We start from the raw sequence: 19,523 nt of genomic DNA, 5'->3' as shown, positions 1-19,523 counted from the left end.
TCATAGAATCATAGAATCATAGAATGGTTAGGGCTGGAAGGGACCTTCGAAGGTCATCTAGTCCAACCCCCCTGCAAGGAACAGGGACATCTCCAACTAGATCAGGTTGCTCAGGGCCTCATCCAACCTGGCCTTGAACGTCTCCAGGGATGGAGCATCCACCACCTCTCTGGGCAACCTGTTCCAGTGTTCTACAACTCTCATGGTAAAAAATTTTTTTCTAATATCCAATCTGAATCTACCTCCCTCTATTTTAAAACCATTACCCCTTGTCCTATCACAACAGGCCCTCCTGAACAGCCTCTCCCCATCTTTCCTGTAGGCCCCCTTGAGGTACTGGAAGACCGCTATAAGGTCACCCCGGAGCCTCCTCTTCTCCAGGCTGAACAGCCCCAACTCTTTCAGCCTGTCCTCATAGGAAAGGTGCTCCAGCCCTCTTATCATCTTCGTGGCCCTCCTCTGGACCCAGTGGCTTTTATGGCAGATCAGACCTGTCAAGTAAACCTCTTCTTCAAATATGCATCAAGGGAATAAACCAAGCACCGTTTCAGCGGCATATTCCAAAGGCTGCCGCGGTGAAACCAACACACTGCGACCCATGGTCAACCAGAAAGGAACGGAAGCGGATAAACAGAGCTTGCAATGAACGTTAATGCACTTTAATCCACTCTGCTACCTACCTGCCAATTAAATTTCACAATACGCTCGTAATAACGAAATAAAACACGGCAATAAAAGTATAGAAGCAGTTAACCCTTGACTGTCTGGCAGATGGAGGTGTTGAAGGACACGTTCTCTGCCACTGACCTGGGAAAGGTTCAACAGGGCTGAGCCCACGGCTGTGCAAGGAGGCAGCCGTGCTGAAGCAAACCTTCCGAGCAAACGATATATTTTTAATTACAAAATTATTATTACTGGATTCTAAAAGCCTAAAACAGATGAAAAAAAAAATAAGATCTGCCAACTTTGAAAACTCCAGGGAGCTGCGTAATGACTGGTGCTAATTATATAGTTACGACACGAGCTGAGTGAGCGGAATGAGAAGGCAAAATCTTAAGTAAATAAAAATGACAGTGGGATTTAATTAAACCAGAAGGAACCACGTGAAACCTGTGAACTCCGTGTAGCTGCTCGTTCTTGCCAACACCACGCATGGTGGGGAGAGGCTGGGAAGGCAGAAGGAGCAAGAGATCATAGAATCATAGAATGGTTAGGGCTGGAAGGGACCTTCAAAGGTCATCTAGTCCAACCCCCCTGCAAGGAACAGGGATATCTCCAACTAGATCAGGTTGCTCAGAGGGTTTACAAGCCCCACTACATGGAGCCTGGCAGACATGGGAGCTCCCCTGGCACCCGAGGTGGAAACGAGAGGTCTGGGGGGCTTCACGCTGCTGAATCCATGCAATTATTACTCGATTATTTATTTATTTTTTTATTTGTGACCTTGAGGATCTCCTCAGCCCCCATCCTACAGGACACACTCCGCAGACCCGCACAGCTGCCGGAGGGAATTGCTGTCGCTCCCACAGCATGCCAGAGAGCTTCTTCAGGACTCAGGCTATGAAAAGAATTTGTGCTCTCCCACTCCAGTCGTATGCTATTGGCATTATGAGATGAGCTCAGGAACCCGCAGCATCCCAGGGAGGAGGAGGTGATATTTTGGAGCCATCAAGGGGAGCTGCATCCAGCCCTGGGCAGGGAGGGACGCAGGGTGCTCATCCTCTCTGGTGGGGGGCACCTAACCCGGGGGGTGGGAATCAACCAGAGCTGGGCTGGACTTTTGTACAGCCTCTTCCCCGAGCTACAGCTCTGCTGTCTGCAACCCACCGCCAGCCCATGGCTCCCTCCTTGTTTTAGGAGCTTCCAGGGGCTCACAGGCAGCTCCAGCTTCATGAGCCCTGCAGATGGTTGGGAAGGCAACACGCTTGTAGCTGCTTGAGTGAATATTTTGGGGAACACGAGTGTTTGCTGAGATGTATCCAAAGGATGGGCATGGGGGGAAGATGACAGCCCCAAGAAAAAACTTCTTAGCAGCAGCGATGTATTTGTTTGTGCTCCGCTCTCTTAAGGAATTAGCAGAAACCTATTAGAGAAAGTCCTAATCCCGTATTGGAAAGGGGGGATTAGGCGACCCAAGGAAGCGCTGCCGTTGGGACCGGCCGTGCCCATCACCCAGGTGGGGCTGTGGGTGCTGGTGTCTGCGGGTCGTACCCCCACCCTGCCTCTCCCCACCGCCGCGGCAGCCGCCAGCCCCGGGAGGGACCTTGCTGCTGTTTTACTTGTAGGTCACTAATTTGTTGAGATCGTTCCGTGAAAGGCGTTAGACACGTGCCAGAAAATACTGGAATATGTCACGTCAGGGTAGATGTGGTGCCAGAGGGAGAGAAATGAGCCGGCACGACTACGGCACAAATTTAGATGGAGGGATGGAGGATTCAAGTTTTAAAGCCTTTAGCTTTGCTCTTTGTGTGTGCCTCATGCTTGAAGCTCTTTGTCGTTTCTACCCATATCCCAAATACAGCAGGTTATGCACCAAAACGCTTTGTATTTTATAGTATTTTAAGTTTTGAACACTTTGTATGTTATAGTATTTTATGTTTTGAACTTTATAGGACTTTATGAACAGTTCATCAATTATCTCTCATGGCACCAAGTGTGTCAGGGACAAACTGGTCCTGTCTGAAGGTGTGGAAGATCTGAAGCAAGAGAAATAAATTTCCATTAAGGTCCAGGGGCAGCCAAGGAAAGCTGAGGTCCTCCTCCCCACTACCCACCTTCAACCACCTCCAGTACAATCAGGGCGCAGCCCCCAGCCACACTGCTTAGACAGGACCTCTTGGTTCCCAATCTGTCATTTCCAAAAATCCCACTGAACTAAAAATAGAATAAAAACTGAAAATAAAAATTATTTTCTTGGAGATTGGGATCCCAGAGCTGGCTCCTGCCCGACCCAAGGACAGCCTGTCCTAAAGCGCAGCCCCATGCTTTCAGCCGCAGTGTAAATGTTTACAATATTCACTTCTTTGCAAAAAAAAAAACCACCACAATAACTTAGCTGTTGGGTAACGTGTAGTAATTTGCCAGAGAATTATGGGCTGGAGCGGGCAGGCAAGGCTGGCGTAGCTGAAGTGAGATGTGAAATGTATTGGGCTGGCAGAGAGCAGTCCCGGCCGGCGGCTCCCGCCGCGCCGCTGCCTGCACAAAATCAGCTGTCGGTTGGTTATCCGCTAGAAGATGAGACACGATTGCAAAAAATTAGGGGTGTAGAAAAGCTCCACAAACCCATCTGCTGGGCAGGAGGCTGCCAGTGTCCGTCCGTCCCGAGCACTGCGATGCCATTCAGGTTCCCGCTGCGTTTGTGGTATCAAACCAGTTTGGGTTCCTATGTAAAACCCACAAACAAGGGAATTTTGTTGAAATAGGTGGGTTAGGTTTATTTCTATTGCAGCCAGATCAGAGCTGCAGCAGCCCGTGCATCCCACACCCGGGGTGCTGGGGGTGCCCGGGGCCGCGGCAGCAGCCGGGTGCCCTTCGCCCACCTGAGCCCCCCCGTCTCCCTTCGTATACCCAGCCCAGACTTGGCCATGAGCCCACCTTAAGTAGAGAAAATAATTGAAGGGCTGATGAAAGCAACGAGTTCAGGCTGTGATTTTATTGGCAGGGCTTCCCCGCTGCTGAAATGACATTTCCCTCTTCAGGTAAAGGGATAGAAATTTCAGCTCTTCCAGCCTTGAGCTGAAGGAAGCATTGGCTTCCTGGTGACCAGCTCGTTGCTCCATCCAACTTTCCATTAACAAGTTGTCCGTGGGAGAGGACGGCCCCATGGGACCCGAGGGGAGCTGGGGGCTCAGCCGCGGCAGCAAAGCTCCAAGCATCCCGGGGTCCTGGCTGGGCTCTGCGTGGAAGGGCTGGGAAACTCTGGGCGGTTTAATTCATTTCCAGACTCCAGGGCAGTTCTGGGATCACCACAAACCACATCACTGGGCAACGCTCCGGGGTCGGATCCTGATGTGAGCCGGAGGGATGCACCCCCCCAAGCAGCACCGCGGGGAGCGGAGCCTGGCCCAGCCACCATCTCCAAGAATGCCACGATTTGCCATCAGCTTTACCTAAAAGGGTGAAAACAAGCTCTTTTATGGAGTTCACAGCGTGGTTACCTTCCTCGGGTGTTTTTTCTAGCGATGCTGTCACCAGACAGGCTCGCAAGCTGGGAACCGCTGCCAAAAAGTGAGCTCCCAGCACCATCTGCGCTGCTGAGCTCGAACCAGCCAGCGCCTTCCCTGTTCCCGGAGCTGTTCAAGTGGTATTTCCCACCAGGAAGGGCGTGCATGAGGGTGGATACATTCTTTTTTTTTTTTATTTATTTAGTAAATCAGATGGATGCTGATTAACATAGCCACGACCGCGTTATTTTGAAAGCGGCGAGTCGCGCAGGAGAAGAGATAAAAGTCCAGAAGACATGAAGTCGTGATGACATATTAATGATTGAAAACGTCCGCTGGAGCTGGCGGAACAGAAAGTATGATGAATAATTCAGACGAGACAGGATTTCCCTTGCAAGGTCGAGGTGTGTAAAAGGGAGCAGCATCGTATTCTCCCGGCGTTGCCGAGAGATCTCCATCCATCCGGAGGGTTAAGACGAGTTCAAGCATCATCTAGTCTTTCCAAGAGGAGATTAAATTGGAAGCGATTGCCACCGCGGCTCCTCCGTGGGACATGACAGCTGCTGGGAAGAGTTAAGCTGGAATCTCTGATGCCCAAATGAATTAAAAGTCTGGTTTTCAACTCGACCGGCAAGTCCCGGAGGAATGGCCACCGGGAAGGAGGGAGGGGAGCCGTAGGCGGTTGGCTCTGCGGGGCTCTGCTCGGCCCGCCGAGTGCTGGGATCTCTCACAAAATGGCTTGAAAGAGGAGCCCGGGGCTGGAAAATGAATGTGAGTACGCTGCAAATTGGATGCTTTCCGCTGCGCTCCGCTTTCGCGCTGGCCGGGCTCTTTTTTCCCTTAGCCACCTCTGTAGAAACACGGTTCGGGAGACAAATCCTTTAAATAATACCCGGTCTGAATGCCACCTTACAGAGGGTGTTGTAAACCGTAATGCAGGAGGAAAAGTGGGACTTGAGGCCTTTTGCTATCATGTAAAAAAATCCCATACCTTGTCTGGGCGAGCTCAGGCACGGCAGGATTTCTGTACAGGAAATTTACAGGGTAGTAAAGAACTTCAGTGTTTCTGATTCAGACCCCCGGCTCTTGCTGGTTTTCAGCAGCTTGCAAAGAAACCAGGGGAAATGCAGCAAAATGTATTAGTTAGTGCTTTGCATAATCAAACCTATCAGAATTCCCAGCCTGAAGCGTTCCTGGGTGCATCTTCTATCAACCAGCAACAGCCACAACATAGATGTCTTTCAGGCAAACCTACCAGATCCTCAAGACAGATCCTGCATCCTCCTAAGGCAGTATTTTTAACCTTAACTTGATTTATTTGATGAATTTTACATGGCTTGTTTTTTTTTTCTTAAAGAGTATAGGGAGGGCAGGTGACAGGTTTTGGGGTGTGCCCTTAAGCCAGCTTATGTGGGTGGAAATTTTAAAGGAAATGATCCCAGTACCATTTTTACACCGTGGTCATTTAGGGGTGTAAGTGAGACCCTATAAGCATCTAATCACCTCACAGGAGCCTTTTGGGACTGGGATGTCTCCTTGCAACGCGTTCTGCTCAGACAGGCAAACCCCCCCCCCCAGCGATTCCGAAGCGCAAGGGGCTGCAGCTCCTACAGTTATTTTTGGTGCCCGGCTCTGTTCGTGACTCAGCATCTTGAAAGGAGCGGCTGCCCCAGAGGTGGGTGTGCAGGGAGGAGCGGGGGGGACAGGTGGGGTCCCTGGGGCCGGTGGGATGCACAGCCCCACCGCGGCACAGCCCCGGTGCCAGGGTCCCTCCCCCGTGCCTCTTGCGGGGGGGGCTCTGCCTTTGGATGTTAGACAGGTTGTAAAAATTCAGCTCCTTTCAGCAGGGTATTAATGCTCGGGGTTCCTAAAAATAAAAATATGTGAATTGGGACTTTAGTGTCTCAGAGAAGCCACAGCCAGAGCGGCTGAGGTCCCACGGGAAAATCCGGCGTACGGGTACTGCCTGCCGCGCTGCCCAGAGCCACTGTCGTTAATTTGGTTTAATGACTCAGACGAGACTTGTGCACATAACCACGCTCCCGGTAACAGCTGGAAATTCACGATTGGAAAACGTGGCTCCAGCCTCGCTCATGGGGAAAATGATTCTACCTCTGCCCGGTGCGGCCAGGGAAAATCAGAATAAATCTTGTAGGGAGGGGAGGAAACAGCCCTTCGAGAGTGAGTCCCTGGCAGGATGGTGCGTGGAGGAGAAGGGATGCCAGAGCTGTGCATGGAGGAGGGATGCTGGAGCTGTGCACGGAGAAGGGATGCCAGAGCTGTGCATGGAGAAGGGATGCTGGAGCTGTGCACGGAGAAGGGATGCCAGAGCTGTGCATGGAGAAGGGATGCTGGAGCTGTGCACGGAGAAGCGATGCCGTACTTACCCACTGCCTGGAATAAGCAGCCTGGCTGCGGCCCCGAGGGAGCCATGCCGGGGCGGGAAGCAGGTGATGCTCCTCTGGCCACCCCAGCCCTGCGGAGCAGGTCCCGGTCCCTCTGGAGGCACTAATACACACAGCAAAAACGAAACGGAGCCGGCTGTGAAAGTCATCCCTAATCGGATCTGTAGGCAGCTGCCACCATCGGCCTCTGCCCCCCCGGGCACGGGATCCCGAGCAGCACCGCGCGTGTAACCACACTAATAAGCTTCTACTGGAAATGGAAAGAGCCCAGTGTCGTGTGTGTCCGTCTGTCCATCCCACCTCAGCCTTGAAGAGGTTTTTCCTCCCAACCCTGCAAGAGTTATTTCAGTTTTCTCCAGCCCCCAGCATCCAAGGGCTGCACGCTCATTAATTCCCTTTCAATTAACAGCTCCCCAATCTCATTCTGAGGCTAATCTCTTTCTGATGGTGTTGCAAGGGAAGAATTACAGGCTTTTTATTTCACCGAAAGGGATAAGGAGAGGAGGGTGCCGACGCCAGGAGCTGCTGGCAGACCTGCCCCGAGCACCCACTGCGTGGGTCCGGCTTTTCCTCGCAAAGGAAATATGGGAAATAAGGGAAAAGCAGCTTCTGGAAAGAAGTGCTTTCTTCAGCCATCCTCACAGGGTGCCTGTGTCATCAGAGCTGGGCAGCCCGGAGCGATGCTCTTCCCCACAGCAAACCCCAGGCTGCCCAAATGGCACTTTCTCCAGTGCCAGCAATTCCCGTTTACCGCTGCCCAAAGAGCTGCAAAATACCCACAGCAGAAGAGGGAAAAGTCTCCTCCGATGGTGTGTAACGATCTTGAGCTCCCTTAAAAAGCACTGGGGACAAAGCAGACTATTTTTAAGCATCGTGTCCCTTTAGAGGCGCACACAATCCGATCTGGCCCTGGTTTGTGCCTACCAAAGCAATTCCCGACTCATCCTCTTTTATCTTAAGTACCTTCTCCCTACCTACGGGTTTTCACTGTGAAATGGAAAAGCCATCAAGTGTGCTAAAACTTATAAACGAGTTATTCAAGAAGCACAATAAGAGCGCCCGGGGTGCAGGGCTGGGTGGCAGCCGGGGTGGGTGCCGTGGGTCCCTCTCCCCATCTGGGCTGGAGGGAGGGAGCCGAGGATGCTACAGCTCCAGTCCCGTCTCATCCTGTGCATGTTTAGGGGAGGCTTCTTGGTTTTTTCCCAGAAGGAAAATCAGTGAAAACTACTGAATTCTGTGTTTAAACAAGCAAACAAGATTTTCCTTTGAGAGCAGTGCAACTCTGACCCCCCCAGAAATCGCATCCGCCCAAACCGAGGTACCCTGCAACCCTCTGTGGGAATGAAGAACTGCAGATTAAATGCCAACTGGGACGAGTGACAAGGGTTACCTTCCGATTTGAAGATCTTGTTGGCACAGAAGCAACGCTCGGGCTGTATTTTGTAGAAGGTTTGACACTGGGGATGGGAAAGGGATTCAGTTTGGGGAGTAAAACGAAACTCCGCCTTCGCGGGGACGGTGCTGATTTCAAGACATTCATTTATTTTGTTTCCCTGCGAGTTATTTTAGGACATCTCCTTTCTCCCAGCCCGAGCAGCCGTGCGCTGAGCACGCTCCCTTCTCCCTCCTTCCCGTAATTAACAGCAAAACCTCCGGCGAGGCTGAGCCGCCGGCGTTAATTGGAGCGCAGCACGGGCGCCGGCAGCCGGCGCCGGCCCCGCTAAGAGGATTATTCACTTTCTGTTTCACCGACTTCCAGTTCCAGTGGGAAAACGGGTGGCACGAGGGCCGTTGCCGAAGCCCGGGCTGCGGTACAATCCGTGGGGATATGACCATCGGCGGCAGTGCTGTGCTGCACTACCCTTTAGATAGCCTGGGTCGGTCCTGGGAGTTAATGTCAGGATTTTTCCTTCCATATAAAGTAGGATCAGGGTTGGTACTGCTGAAAGGTACTTCTGTGCCCTAGCTCTGCTGCCCAGCGTGCTCGCAGCACAATGCAAACGTTGGTACCACGTGTTTTTGGGTCAGAAATACCCGACCTGCCCACTTTGCAGTTTAGGAATAGCCAAAGATGGAGTTTCTGCCTTGTAAAGGTCCCATAAAACAGACACATCAAGCTCTCGAGAGCTGGATTGAATCTACTGCTTCGTCTGAGCTGCACTCGGTGTGTTGGTTATTAAAGCGTTTACATAGACACGGTTGGTTTGTTCGTGATGTTATCCTGGAATGACTGTAGGGAAGCGAATCCACTGCCTGTTCAGGAGCCAGCCTCTCCTGTCAGACACAGCATAACCCTAACGCCAATTGCTGAGCTAAAATACCAGCACTTGTATCTCGGTCTTCAGTCTACACCTTGAATTTTTGCTGGGAACAGGACTAGGGGGAGATGCCTTCAGCAGTAACATCTCTCTCCATCATACTAAGCCCTTTTCTTTGCTGTGTCACAGGGCTGGGATTGGGGAATACTGAGGGCTTATGTCATGTTACATTATGAGAGCGGCCTGGGCGAGAAGGACTTGGGAGTGCTGGTGGATGAGAAGCTCACCATGAGCCGGCAATGTGGAAAAGAAGAAAGCCCAGAAAGCCAACCGTATCCTGGGCTGCACCCAAAGCAGCGTGGGCAGCAGGTCGAGGGAGGGGATTCTGCCCCTCTGCTCTGCTCTCGGGAGACCCCACCTGGAATACTGCGTTCAGCTCTGGAGTCCCCAACACAAGAAGCACATGAAGCTGCTGGAGCAGGTCCAGGGGAGGCCACGAAGATGATCCGAGGGCTGGAGCACCTCTGCTATGGAGACAGTCTGAGAGAGTTGGGGCTGTTCAGCCTTGAGAAGAGAAGGTTCCAGGGAGACCTTCCAGCAGCCTTCCAGTACCTAAATGGGCTACAAGAAAGCTGGAGAGGGGCTTTAGACAAGGGCATGTAGTGACAGGACAAGGGGCAATGGCTTTAAACTGAAAGAGGGGAGATTTAGATTGGATATAAGGAAGAAATTCTTCCCTCTGAGGGTGGCGAGGCACTGGCGCAGGTTGCCCTGAGCAGTTGTGGCTGCCCCATCCCTGGAAGCATCCAAAGCCAGGTTGGATGGGGCTTTGGGCAACCTGGTGTCGTGAAAGGTGTCCCTGCCCATAGCAGGGGGGTTGGAACTGGATGATCTTTAAGGTCCCTTCCAACCCAAACCGTTCTATGATTCTGTGATAATCCCCTTCGTGGCTGCAGGCAGGAGACCTTCTCTTGCCCCATGGACTCAGACACAGTTAAAAGACTGTACTGCCTGTCGCCGTAGCTGATGCTGAAGGCAGAGTGCTGCTCAGTGTACACAGCACATGGTGGCCTCCACGGTGTCCCCTGTGCATCTTCTTGCAGCCTCCAGCTCCCTGTCCCCAGGACCAGAGAGGATCTGCTTTCCCACTCCAGCCCAGGCCAGCTCAGAGCTGACACTACTGGCCCAAAACCCACCAGGGCTACAGCCTAGGGACCTGCAAACGATCCCTGTGCGCCAATAATCCAGCTTTTTGATACACACCATGTTGTTCCCTCTGTGACAACGTGCACCAGTTCCGTTCCGTCCTGCCGTGTCGTGCTGGTGCAGGAGCAGCCAGGGGCTGGCAGTGACATTGCCTTCTATTTCTCACTGTCCTACCCTGGCATTTGTGCGCTGAGTTCAGCAGCGTCCCTCTGTCCTGCTGCTCTGTAATGAGAACATTCAGATGCAGAGCTTTTCCATTTTCACTTTTCCAGGGGGGAAAAGAAAAAAAAAACCACCATGTTTCTCTGTCTCTGCAAGCGGTGGGGGCCTTTCTGCCACAGAAATAGCTTCAGCCTGATGCCACGTGCAAGGGGAGAGGTTATGAAGATGCCCCGTCTGGGCATGGTGCCTGGGACCCTCCAAACCCCCCCCAACCTTCAGCCCTGCCTGTGGGAGCTGATCCTTCCTCAGCCTTACTGAAACCCCCTTTGGCAAGATCCCAGATCCCAGCCAGGATGCTGGGAAGGAGCAGAACAAGCACAGCCCTTGCCCACGAGGGCAGGGATGCTCCCGGTGGCTGTAGGACAAGGTTGCCCCCGTTAGCGATACGCTAATTGTTTACTTGCTTCGTCGCTTCAATTTCCAGCGCACAGATATTAAATAAGACTCCTCAGAGGCGAGAAAAAGAAATTCTCTCGGAGAATTATGTTCCAGGGGATCCCACAGAGAAAACCATAAATTCATCAGACGCATTTCGTAAAAACAATTAAAAATAATTTAACTTGACACCGGTAGCATTAAATGAGATTAAGAAAAGCTGAAAAAAACGGCTCACCATTTAATAAGATAATTATATTCTGCACCTATTCCTTTCACTTTTTCTGGCTGCGATTGCAGGATATTCCACCCACCACCTGCACCTCGTGCACACTCCAGCTTGTACATTTCTTGACAAACAAGGACCCTGTGGCAAACCCATGGCCAACAGCCATCCCCACCAGTCATCCCAGCTCCAGGGACGCCTGCCCAGTTGGCATCATGCAATAAATTACAGATGATATAAATCAAATTGCAGAACGAGACCCACGGCTCTCACAGCAGTTCCCATCTCCGGCGCTGGGTCGTATGGACACGGCACCCATCCGGCTTGTCCCTCCCTGTTCCTTGGGTGCCATAAGCCCCAGGGCTCTACCCATCACTCCGGGCTGGGGAGATGCCGCCCCCATCAGCAGGAACCGATGGCCAACGGAAGAAGAAAGATCACGAGCTCCACTACACGTGCAGCAAAATCACTACGTGGTCAATGTCCACCCGCTCCCTCGTTGTGTTTTTGGGGCTGGAAAAGCCACGAAGCCGGGCCGTTTGCCGGAGCGAAGCCGCGCTCGGAGGCGACCAGCTGCAAAGAGCAGCGAGCGACGGAGCCGAGGCGAGACAAAGCACGTACAGTTGCTTTCAGGCTAATATGTAGATTTATGCAGAAAACAAATATAAAGAGCTGCATCTGTTGCAAGCAAAGTACAATTCATCATCAGGGAAGAAGAGGGCTTGTTTCCTCACGGCTACGTTTGCTGTGGTTACATATTTTATTTTCCCTGGGTTTGCATGTCATGGATGGGCGAGGGGGGTGTCAGGTTTTTTGAAGTTGCGTTTCTTACTTGGAATACAGATGAGGACCAAAACACTTCCCAGGGGTGGCTGACCAGATTCCTGATGTACCACATTAGGAATCCAGTTCCACGTTAGGAATCTACAGCCATCAGCCCTTTGGTATGTTTTGCAAAACGGGGCGGGTGAAGCGGCAGCAATCGGCCTTGGGATGCGCGCGAAGGTGCCAGGTGTGGTAACGGGTACGGCTGTCCTGGTCCTTCCCCATCCGCAACCCAGTCAGTCTTCTGAAGCTGCAACTGTGCAGCTGTGGGTTCTGACACCTCCCTGGGCACCCGCGTTGCCCCGCGTGCCACGGGGATGCCCCACAGGCGCAGCACCGTGAGCCAGGTTCCAGGGATAACTGTGGGGAGATGCTGGGGGACGCTGCTGCCCCAGGAAACAAGAAACGGGTCCCAGCAATGCCCTCCTGAATACGGGTCTCATCAGTGGAAGCAGAAAGGGGAGCAAAGGGGGGGCACTCCCATGGCACCCACCACAGAGCTACCTCTAGCGAAATAAATAATAGGAAAAGCTGTGAAGGAGAAGGCAGTGCCGGGACTTCAGTGTCATCCTTGAAATTTAGAAGAGGAAAAAAACCCCAAAACACCCCAACAAACGAAGAACAGTTCATCCTTCGTCTGTTTATTGAGCTGTTATGCTAATAGCGCGTTGCTGCGAGCGGCTGTATTAAGTCTATCATAAATCATTAGAAGAAGGCAGAGCAGCAGGATGTGCTCCTGTAAACCTGAACTGCATCTGAATGTAAAGATGCAGAGACAAAGAAATAACAGAAGATAATTACCCTTGACTGCAAACTGGGAATCAGCAACAGTTGTAAACTCGAAATTAAATGCTAATTGAGCAGATTGATGGAACCTGAGCGCAGCCTTTGAAAGGCACCTGCAGATAAAAAGCTCTTTGCAGTAATTGTACCTTCCCCTCTCCCAGGGCAAAGGTTCCCTCTGTGTCCCAGGCTCCTGCTGCTTTAGGCTGGGTCTGTTTGTCTGCAACCTGGATCCACCCCTGAGCTGAGCTAAAAGAGTGGTGAAAGGACGGGAAAGCTTCTTGGTAAGCATTATGCATGGGAAGAGATTGTCTAAGTGCCTAAGAAATATCCTAACTTTATTTTCCAAACTGCTTTCTGGGGCTCTTATTGAATAAGTTTGGGCAAGAACTGATTCCCTGTAAGATAATGCAGGCCTGGTAAAAAAAAATTCTCAGCCCTAAATCAGACAGCGGGCTGGATCGCCCGCGGTGCAACAAAAAGTTGGGAGAAATTCCTGCACATTGGCTCTTGCTCTGAATGTTATCAGCTTCAGCTCAGCCAAAATCTGCCGTGATAGTGACGGAGCTGAGCGCCGCCTCCCAGTTAATAGCTGTCTCCAAACCCCAGCTCCGATAAGCGGAGGCCCCCGAGGCAGACACCGCTCTGCTGGTTGAAACTTAATTATTGGGGCTGATTCCCTGCGCCCGGACCCGCAGCCCTCGGCAGGGTTTTGCCCGCAGGATGGCTCCCAGGAGGGGTTTCTGGGCAGAACCGCTGCGTAACCTTCTCTGCACGCGGTGAAATCCGTGAGTTGACATGTTCAGAGTAACCAACAGGAACATAAAGCTGCAGCAGCGCTGCCGTGGACACGTGCTTTTGAGATATTTCAGCTATTTCCCCACTTGCATTCCTTACCCGCGTGCCGGCGAAACCAGTTCATAAAAGGGCATATTTTTTTTTCCGCAGCCTTGATGATTACACAAATTCCAGAGGCCTTCGGCCAGATAAGGAGGATCCCTCTTGACCTTGCTTTTTGTTTTCTCTAAGTGTTTTCCTGGCCCTCCTGTGCCTGCCAGACAGGAACTGGCACAGGGACAGCAGAGGGAAAAAGGAATTCACAACCTCACTGAGCGCTGATCAACCCCAGCAATGTGTCCTTGTTGGAAAAACCTGGGAGAGCAGACATATTCCTGGTTTGGTTGAGAGGAGGAGGATGGATGATGATGATGATGAGGTTACCTAAGGTAGCGACGGCCTCTGCATCAACCCATCCCAGGTTTCCAGTGCCCGAGGTGCCACATGTCACCAACGAGGATGGGAGGACGGCGGGGTGCGTTGGGTGCTGTCCTGCCAGAGGTGTCAGGCACGGCGAGGGTGGGTGGAGGGGATGGACATCCACACCAGGAGGAGTCAAAGAAGGAATAAGCAGAACTCCTCAGCTGGAGATAAGCATTATCCAAGCAGTCCTTGGGGAACGCCGGCACCGGACTGCTAATAACTTAATTGCAACCCATTTACTCCTTGAAGGGTATTTTTTGGTAATTGCCTTTAATGCACCTTTGTTAAAGCAATGAGGCAGTATTCGCTCCCTACTGAGTTCAGCATGATTTTGGTTTAAAGACATTGAGGTGCTAATCCCCGTCTCGAGGAAGCAGTGATAAAACCTCCGGGGTGTGTATCAGCACATTGCACAGCATTTGGGAATAAAATTGGTTATCCTGGCTGGCCGGTTTGGTCTCCTGAGCGACAGATCTCAAGAGATTTCAGTGGTTTTCTCTTTTATTCTATTAGAACGGTCAAGAAATAATTTTGATTTGTGGTTTTTTTTTTTGTTTTCTCCTTTGTAATCCACTGAGAAGCAGAAAGGCGTGGTGGGTGCCTCTGAAGGCAGAGGTGTGCCCTCTCTTCTTCCTTCCCCACTGCTATCTTTTTGAGTATTCCCCAGATGTCAAGATGGGAATTTGTCATTGAGTTTGGTCAGAGATGAATGTAAAAAGAGTTAAATAAGGTAGGTAAGAGAGGCATCACCTGCTTGGTCTGCATGACATTGCCCTCCCATTCATCCTCCAGCCCACAGTGAATTATTTAGAGGAAAACCAGTTTGGACAGAGACTTTTTTAAATTATTCTTGAAGCTGTACAAAGGACAGGAGACAAAGCGGTCCTCGCAGGTGTGTGCTAGGACACAAGTAATGGCCATTTCTGCAGCCTCTATCTAGCTGCTGTGGTATTGACACGGCCGTCGTCCGCAGCAGCATCAGTCCCGGGCAGGGGATGAGCCATCCCACCAGCTCTTCTTGCTGTAAAAACTGAATCCCAGCACGGGAGCCAAAAAAGATGAACCTGACCTAAGAGGGGATTAGTTTCGAGACGCTGCCGTTATCCCTCTCCTCCACCTCCGTTACCTCCTCTGCCAGCAGAAGAGGTTTAATGAGAGCGTAATCACTCGGGCTCTTGCTGCCTCGTGCCGTTTCCTTCCCCCTCTTATCCCCCCTCTAAATTAAGCACGGGATTAATTTGCTAAATTTAAATAGTTAAAACCTGCAAATCCAAACAGCAACGTACAGAAACAATTCCTGCAAAGGTTTTGCTTCCAGCCGCGTCAGCTGCCCGGTGCCATGTCCTCTGGCAGTGCCAAGGGAGGCTGAGACCACCCGGCCAGGGATGCCACCAGCCAGACCCTGCATCCGTGCCCCGCCGGGCTGCAGGTGAGCCCCCCACGCTGCTGAGTTTTAAACAAAATGGTGTTATTTTGTGGCTCAGGGGTGGTACGTGTTCGGGTTGTTGCTGGAGTCTCCGTTGCTGGGATGCACGGGAGATGTGGAGCAACGCAGCATCCTTGTGCTTCTGACTCCCGGAGCCAAACCGCTGGGGTTGTGGGATGACCTGAGCGTGCAGGGAGCGCAGGATGTTATCCGTGACTTTTAGAGAGGAGATGACCTTTTATCCATGGACAAGCAGTAGTAAATCCGAGGGAAAAACTGAAATACCAGATGCAATGCAAGTTTCTATCGAACGCGGTGAGTCGGCAGCACGAGAGGGCATTTGGCTGCTCAGGCTTTTAGAAGTTGGTGAAGGTGCTGAGGACCATCCCACAGCCACGGTCTGGACGTGCACCCGCTCTTCCGAAATATTTATCCCTCTGAAGAGCTCATAGATTTTCCATTCTGATCCAGGAACTGTTTTGAAGCTTTTTTTATCCTGAGGCTCTTCCCCTGCTACTCTCAAGCCAAAACAGTCTCGTTTTCTTCCTTTTCTGGTTCTGATTTCTGGGGAGGGATGGAAGCCACCGGCCCCGGGGGTCACGCAGCACTTAAATGGAGCTCGAATACTCCGTGAAACCGAAGTGCTGAGGACATTGCCATGGCAGTGCCCAGGACAGAGCCCTGCTGCTGCTTCTCCCTCGCTCGGGACAAGACGACGCGAGAAGCCCCGGTGAGGTGCAATCATGGCCGCTGCCAGAACAGCTGGAATCCCATCGGGTGGGACACGAGGAGGAGGAGGAGGACCCAAGTCGTGGTTCCATCCTCCCACAGTTGTCCCCAGCTGCTCTGGTAGCCGGTGGTGGGACCTTGGCGTGGCTCGTCCTGCTCTCTCCCACCCGCGGCAAGATGTGCGTGGGAGGCTGGCACGGCTCGGCATGGCTCGGGTAGGCAGCAGGCCAGGGCTGCCTTGCACAGAAGTTTGTTAAATCTCTCCAGTAAAGCCCAGAAAGTGGGAGCAGAACCTCCCAGAGCTGGCAGGGGGCTCGGCTGGCTGCGGGGGATGAATCAAGCAAAGGGTTCTAATAGGAAACAGCGACAGATGTCAAGCGTGTGGTGCTCCTATAAATAATTTGGCCTTAAAACACAAATTCAGGAGTTCCTGTTTGCTTTTGTAATGTTGGAAGGTGGCTGTCACCATGGTATCTGCGTGCTGCAGGCAGGACAGAACCAGCCTTTCCTCCACACCAAAAAAAAGCAAGTTTATTTTCCCCTTGGAAACGGTGTAATGCCCATCCTGAGCTGGGGGGAGAGGTTGGAGGGGGGGTGCATGGGATGGTGCTGCCGAGGAACATCCCAGATGGAGGCAGCTTGTGGGCTCTCCTCCTTCCTCCTCCTCCCCAGCTGGTGCTGGAGCGGGGCCAGCTGTGGTTCCTTGGACATTGAATATTTACCAGGGCAGACATTTTAAAGATGCCTCAGAATTAAGGCAGTGACGTGGAGGAAGTCAGGGACCCTTCTGGCTCCTGGAGGCTTAGACACCACAGCGAGTCCAGGAAGGACGGACCCATGAAACGTGGCAGAAAACTTTTCTAGAAGAAGAATGAGTAAAAAGAATAAAAGCTCCTGAACAAAAATGGCCAGTTTAGGGGCCAGTGAATATCTTGGCCATCTGATTTTTGGAGGCCCAAGCTCACTTGTGGGTGTGTTGGGGTCCCACGCAGACCCCAGGCAAATGCTGCCAGCCCTTCTCCTGCACATGGGACGACAAAACCCAGAAATACTTACAGAGGGCTTGGGCTGGGAAAAGGAAATGTGCATTGATCTCAGAGCAGTCCTTTTCCTTTTGAGGGGTGGTGGGAAGCACAAATTCTTTGTGTTTGGAGGAAACTGTGTGTCCCTGCAGTATCTCGGGGTGGGCAGGTCAGCGTCATTTCCCTGGCAAATCCCCACCTGCACAACACGAGTTCCTTCTGCATGGAAGTCAGTTAAAGAGAAAACCCCCCAGAAACCCCAGCCAGGCTTTTAAGGTAAATGCAGTTTTCTTGGATCAATTCTGGGTCTCTTTTGGGGCTCTCAGTAGGCTCCAGTTTGCACAGGTACGAGCAGCAAACCTGTTTGCTAGGAGGAATATGATCCAGTTTCAGCTGAAAGTACCCACAGGATGCAGTTTTGTCCACTTCCCTTCCAACTCCGCCCAAACTGAAGTAGCCCATCTGGAGACCTTCTGGTTGGGGCTCCTCTAGGAGAAAGCACTTTGGAGAGACTGAATCAATGAGCTGACAGGAAAGTAATTGAGTATTTACTCAAGGACTGACTGATGCCAGGAACTCACTGGTGTTCTGGGGTAGATGGTCTACATGGTCTTCTGTCCATATCTCAATACCCGCATGGGACAGCACGTCCTGCGCGGGGCCGCTTAGGGCTTGGGAGCTCAGGGTGGAGATGAGGGGGGCTGAATCATAGGTGGGGTGAAGACCCAGCTGGCAGAGACATTCTCATACTTGTATATTTGGATGATGTCTGTGAAGGCCAGGAGAAGGAAGCAGCTTAAGGGTGGTTGTGACTTCCCTGCTTCCCTGCCTCCTTCCTTCCCCAACCCAAAAACTTCTGCAATTACACACGAGAGAGCGAGCACGTGAAACGCATTTTAGAATGGGGTTAGAGCAGTGCCAAAATGGTAAAATGAAATAAATTTAATAGCTTATGATAATAAGCAAATGGGCTCTTCAAACAGCCCTGCGCTCGTTCAATGAAAGTAGTAAGTATCTTATTTTTATGACACGTTTCTGTTTCAGAATAGGCTCCACGTGCCTTGTTTGTATTAAAACCTTGTTTGCACTGAATAAAATAACTGTAAAATGCGTTCTTTCATCTACAAGGGCTTATGCTCACACTCTTCACCCTTTAAAATTCATATGAATTTCAAGTTTTTCATCACATCGGAGAAGCAACCTATTTGATGTAGGCTTGTAAAAGAGAGGAATTACATATGTGTTTTGAATAACAATATCTGGTTTCTTCTTGCGAAGGGTCGAGTGGAAATATACTCTCCACGTATAATTAGAAATGTAGAGAGCTCACTACAAGATTAAAAATGATTGCAACTGTCAGTAATGAAAAAAAAAAGTGAAAAAAAAAAAAGAGAAACTTAGAAAATCGTCAAACATGTGTATTCTTACTAACTTCATGAGAGAGCACCGTCGTTGGAAGACAGCGCAGCAGGCAGGCAGTTGCAAGGTTTGGCAGTATGGAAAAACAGTGTTGGGAGTCAACTGGGTTGGGCTGAATGATGGTCACAGTGGCTGAAAGAGTCTTATCCCACCTGGAACAGGCAAATTGGCAACGGGAGGTGGCTGCCACCCATGTCGCACCCATCTGGGCATCGCGGACTGGCAATGGGAGATCCAACGGGCTACGGGAAAGGAGTTCTCTTGACTTCGAGATGTTGCTGATGCACTCGTCGCATCGACGAAAAGAAATCTTCCCAATCAATCAGGCACTCCATGAGATCCTGGGAATAAAGCTTTCCGAGTGGTACCAGCCAGGCAGCTCCTCCGCCTCACTCAGCAGATACTCACTTCTTAGGGCGGTGGGAATGTCAAAAGAGACTCAAATAAAGAATTACGTCCTGCAAAGTAGGGCAAATGCCATACCCCTCCTAACCTTACAGGTGTGCCACTGGGAAAAACTTCTGCCAATATAATTCATTTCCAGGATCGAGGCTTAACTCTTGCTCCCTCCTGTCATTTGCTGGAATTATCTTTAAAACTGCATTTTGCACAGCTACTAATTTTATGAGTCCCAACCAGAAGTGCTGGCAGCCTGGGAGGCAAGCGGGAACGGTGTGGTAGGAGGGATGCAGCCTTGACCATGGCTGCTCCTAGTTAATGGGAGAGTAAATTGGGTTAATACACGTTGCTAACCTGTAGAGCAGCTGGTAGAGCCACTTAACCAGAGAGGTTGATTACCACCTTGGCCAAATAAGCCATATGACTATTCGCCGTGTCCCATAATCCCATTTTATCCCTCCTGAGCTGTGGCCAGGAGCCAGGGTCTCCCACCCCACGGAGCACGCTTGGGTGGGAAAAAAAGCAAATATCTCCACAACCCCCATGACATTTCAGCCCAAGTCTGTGCCCCGGCTCCCGACAGCTTACACCCATCTCTTTTCTACCTGCCTCATGGTGTCAGTTTTTCAGTACCTGGCATGAGTCCCTGGGACTCATCCAACAAATTTAATTATCATTAAGACTAATTGCTGGCTCTCCCTCCGCCAGAGCCCAGGGCTGTGAGAAGTTTACCGTCCCCTATGTTCTTCTCCACTGTATCTCCTTAGTTGGATCTGGAGGTATCTACTACCAAAGCCAGCCAGGT

The 19,523-nt window shown here is 51.3% G+C and overlaps 1 protein-coding gene across 5 annotated transcripts in view; it reads left to right on the top strand.

Annotated features, from left to right (window-relative positions):
- Positions 1-19,523, top strand: part of SCHIP1 (schwannomin interacting protein 1) — a 130,351-nt gene that overhangs the window by 71,249 nt on the left and 39,579 nt on the right. The gene's annotated exons all lie outside the window — the stretch shown is intronic.

This window comes from Tauraco erythrolophus, chromosome 11 (genome assembly GCF_009769465.1).
Source record: "Tauraco erythrolophus isolate bTauEry1 chromosome 11, bTauEry1.pri, whole genome shotgun sequence".
NCBI lineage: Eukaryota > Metazoa > Chordata > Aves > Musophagiformes > Musophagidae > Tauraco > Tauraco erythrolophus.
The sequence above is the reverse complement of the archived record's forward strand: the minus strand, read 5'-3'. Positions and strand labels throughout refer to the sequence as shown.